This window comes from Macrobrachium nipponense, chromosome 9 (assembly GCF_015104395.2).
Source record: "Macrobrachium nipponense isolate FS-2020 chromosome 9, ASM1510439v2, whole genome shotgun sequence".
Lineage (NCBI taxonomy): Eukaryota > Metazoa > Arthropoda > Malacostraca > Decapoda > Palaemonidae > Macrobrachium > Macrobrachium nipponense.
This window is the reverse complement of record NC_061110.1, coordinates 53,973,524-53,978,523: the sequence shown is the minus strand read 5'-3', so window position 1 is coordinate 53,978,523 and position 5,000 is coordinate 53,973,524. Positions and strand designations below refer to the sequence as shown.

General features: G+C 32.2%; 1 protein-coding gene across 1 annotated transcript in view; it reads right to left on the bottom strand.

The window, feature by feature from the left end:
- Nucleotides 1-5,000, bottom strand: part of LOC135218070 (N6-adenosine-methyltransferase non-catalytic subunit-like) — a 43,749-nt gene that overhangs the window by 7,322 nt on the left and 31,427 nt on the right. The window lies entirely within an intron of this gene.

Below are 5,000 nucleotides of genomic sequence, written 5' to 3'. Positions count from 1 at the left end.
AACAAAAGTCTAGAGTTGTAAATCTGTGATCCAGTCAACATTCTTTAGAGTAATAGCAAAACTATTAATTACAAAGAAACCTAACCTATTACAAATGCCTTGAAATCTTGGTGATGTCATAACATATATTTAATTAAGTGGCATGTAAATCAGTTATTTTGGCTGGGTAAGTTTAATCAGATCATTAAATAGTTCCTCCCTTGAGAAACTTAGTACTAGTTTGACAGAAATATCACTGACTGATTCATAAGGTTTGGTGAAGACTTTGAGGGTTACATTTTGATTTTAACATTTAGGAAGTACTAGAGATTGATTGGCTGATTTATGGCTAACAAAACTGGTGTCACAACATGTACCATACTGACACCACAATATAATTACATAGGAAACAAAGAAATAAAGAAATGACTTACTAATTTTCAAATATTAATACTGATTAATTCTGTATTAGTATGTTTAATCAATAAGATTAAATGATACCACATAAAAATAATAATTCTCTCTCTCTGCCTCTTAGAGACATGTATGTTTTTTGTATGATAAATAAATGATTTACTATTTTCAAATATCAATATTATTGTAAACAGCAGTAATATCAATTCATTAAAGAAAATACTATAGTCAATTAGTAAGATTTTAGTTTATAAATTTAAAAAATTACGTAAGAATGAAGGAAATCCCAGTCTTCTCTCTCTAACTCCAGGTACTAAAGCTGTCAAATATATCAAGTAATGGGACAGAGGGGGAGGAGCTGTTGTGTTGTTGCCACTAAGTGTTCATGTAATCTCTCTCTCTCTCTCTCTCTCTCTCTCTCCTCTCTCCTCTCTCGTCTCTCTCGTCGTCATCTTCCATCTCTCTCTCTCTCTCTCTCTGAGACGCAAGAATTTTTATAGTATGTGGACTACGTATATATTTTTTAATACTTTCAAATATAATAATAATAATAATAACATTAATATAACTGTAATTACAAAATTCATGTTATGTGATAGTATTTTGAAGAAATACAGTAATCTATCCATTTCACTCTTTTAAATATGGATAACACTCTCTCTCTCTCTCTCTCTCTCTCTCTCTCTCTCTCTCCACACAAGATATGTATGTCATAATGCAAACTCTCTCCCTCTTTTTTGCTGGAAGCGTTAGAAGTATTTTCTGAGAGAACAGAGAGATAAACTCACTCTCTCTCTCTCTCTCTCTCTCACTGAGATGAAAGAATTTTTATGGTACTAGTATGTAATATGTTTATTGATATTTTCAGTTGTTAATAATATTAACCCTTAAACGCCTATTGGACGTATTTTATGTCGAGATAAATTCTCTGTTGGGTGCCGATTGGACGTATTTTACGTCGACATAGAAAGTTTTTTTAAAAATTCGCGGAAAAATACTTAATAGGCCTACCAGGCAAAAACTTTTGAATCACGCGCCTTGGGGGATGCTGGGAGTTTGCGGATCAAGGTGTTGTTTTGTTTACAATCGTTACGCAGGCATGCAAGCGTGAATTTCTTTCTTATCGCACTAAAAAGTATCAGTGACACATCTCAAAAATTATTTCGTCACTTTGACATAATTTTTGCACCATTTTAAATTATCCGTTACATGGAGTATTATATATGAAAATGTGCGCAATTTCATGTAGAAAACGACTAAAAAATACTCATGATTGTAGCTTTTATCCGTTTTGAAATATTTTCATATAAATAACGATGTGCCAAAATTTCAACCTTTGGACAACTTTGTCTCTACCGAAATGGTCGAAAAAAGCAATTGTAAGCTAAAACTCTTATATATTAGTAATATTCAATCATTTACCTTCATTTTGCAACAAATTGGACATCTCTAGCACAATATTTTGATTTATGGTGAATTTAGGAAAAAAACTTTTTCCTTATGTCCGCGCAGTTACTCTTCCGATAAATTTTTGCGTGCGGTTGTCATAATGTTTGCACCATTTTAAATTTGCCATTACATAAAGTTTTATATATGGAAATGTGCGCAATTTCATGCACAATACAACTAAAAACAACCCATGGTTGTAGCTTTTATCAGTTTTGAAATATTTTCATATAAATAACTATAAGTGCCAAAATTTCAACCTTTGGTCAACTTTGACTCTACCGAAATGGTCGAAAAACGCAATTGTAAGCTAAAACTCTTATATTCTAGTAATATTCAATCATTTACCTTCATTTTGCAACAAATTGGCAGTCTCTAGCAAATATTTTGATTTATGGTGAATTCATGAAAAAAAAAAACATTTTCCTTATGTCCGCGCGGTAACTCTTCCAAAAAAAAATCAGAAATTTTTTCGTGCGATTGTCGTAATGTTTGCACCATTTTAAATTAGCCGTTACATAAAGTTTTATATATGAAAATGTGCGCAATTTCATGTAGAATACAACAATAAATTATTGAAGGTTGTAGCGTTTCTCATTTTCAAAATATTTGCATATAAATCACGATAAATAGAAAAAAAAACCACATTCGGTCAACTTTGACTCTACCGAAAGTAAAAAAACGCAATTGTAAGCTAAAACTCTTACAGTCTAGTAATATTCGGTGATTTATCTTCATTTTGAAACAAATTCAAAGTCTCTAGCACAATATTTAGATTTATGGTGAATTAAAAAAAAAAACCTTCCTCCCCTACTTGCGCGGATTCTCCTCATAAATCTCCGAAATGCGTACGTCGCATTCTTGTTATATTTACTCCATTTAATATTAGGCGTTTCATAGAGTTTTATATATAAAAATGTGCGCAATTTCATGTAGAATACATCAATAAATAATTGAAGGTTGTAGCTTTTCTCATTTTCGAAATATTTGCATATAAAAAAATTATAAAAAAATTCTACATTCGATCAACTTTAACTCGACTGAAATGGTCGAAAACTGCAATTGTAAGCTAAAACTCTTACAGTATAGTAACATTCAATCATTTATCTTCATTCTGAAACAAATTGGAAGTCTCTAGAACAATATTTAGATTTATGGTGAATTTTTGAAAAAAAAAACATTTTTTTTACGTACGCGTGTTACGAATTCATGCATCATTTTGTAATAATGCTTTCTCTGTGTTGCTTTGATCGTTTTACAATGTGTTATATACCAAAATGATCGCAATTTAGTGTAAAATACAATGAAAAAAAATTAACTCGCTAGCTTTAACCGTTTTGCTCACAGCACAATTTGAATACAATTATATATGAAATTTTGTTTTCGCCCTATCATATATCGCATTATTTATATATGATAATGATATTTTTTTTCATTTCTGATGGTTGCATACTAAACTTCAGGCAATGACAAAAAAAGGAGCCAAAAATGAACTCTTTTAATCTTGAAAACTAAGCGTGCTGTGATTTAAAAAAAAAAAAATATTTATTCCGCTTCGGCGCTCACTCCGAGACAGCTTCGGCATACGGGAGACGATTTTTATTATACCCCTTCGGCGTAAGAGGGTTAAAATACAAAGGAAAACTTTGAACGCCCGTATCTCAAAACTATACTTATTGACCTTCAAAATCTATCTTCTCAGTTTTAAAGCTATAACACTGGAATTTGGTATATACCTCAGAAAGACATTAAGAACAATCAAATCAAGCCCCTTTTTTCCAATTGTTTTGTCTTTCTTTTTTTATAAATTTTTTTTCCTGATTTATAGGGCTCATTTTTTTACCATAATGAAAAATTCATATCAAGCAAAAAAAATGACTTTTAGAAAAAAAAAACTCCTCATTCGATTGGAGGTCTATATCAGGTCTATATATGGTAGTAATCCCAGGTCTTAATATTAAATATCAAGGGAGGAGATAGAATTTGCAAAATGCTTATTTTCAGGATAAATCGCCCTGGTGTCACAAAACCGAAGGTCGGAGGCAAAAATCATATGCAGTTTGGAGATGTCCGAAGTCATCTTATTAAGTGTATGAGTATCAAAGGCGTCCTTAAAAAATGGTATTAGTCGGCCGGCCCCAGCATATGATTTTCGCCTCCGACCTTTGGTTATGTGACGCCAGGGGGGGGGCCCCCCCCCCCCCCCCCCCCCGGATTTATCCCAAAAATAACCACTTTTTCAAATCCTATCTCCTCCCTTGATATTTAATATTAAGACCTGGGATTACTACCATATATAGAACTGATATAGACCTCCAATCCAATGAGGAGTTTTTTTTTCTAAAAGTCATTTTTTTGCTAGATATGAATTTTTCATTATGGTAAAAAAATAAACCCTATAAATCAGGAAAACAAAATTATAAAAAGACGAAACAAAAATTGGTAAAGAGGGCTTGATTTGATTGTTCTATAATGTCTTTCTGAGTTATATACCAAATTTCAGTGATATAGCTTTAAAACTAAGTGAGAAGATAGATTTTGAAGGTCAATATGTATAGTTTTGAGATACGGGCATTCAAAGTTTTCCTATGTATTTTTATAAAGAATGTTAATAAATAATGATTATTATGAATGCATATTTCTGTTTTGGGTATTAATAAACCAAAACTATATTATTTCTCATAATTTAATCATAAATGATGATCCCTTTGCTAATATACGTATCGTAGCCTGGGGCACTGCGTCAGGCAAGATGGGGCACTCCTTCCTATACAACTCTCTCTCTCTCTCTCTCCCTCACTAACTTGGCTTATTTCAGCATATTTTCTTCTTCTATATGTTAGTGAGATGTTTTCCTTGTATTTTCCTCTTTTGGCATGATGAAATTCTTGCCGAAACAAAGATAAACAAACGTAAAAGATGGAGAATGTCAGAGGTGAAACTCGAACGTGTACTCTCTTTTTACAAAGACAATGTTTAATAAATAATGATTATTATGAATTTCATATTCCTTTTTGGGTATTAATAAACCAAAAATATGTTATTTATCATGAATGAAGATCCCTTTTCTCAACGACCGTAGCATGGGGTACTGCACGACGTGCGTCAGGCAAGACGGGGGTGTTCCTAACTATGCACCCCTCCCTCTCTCTCTCTTCACT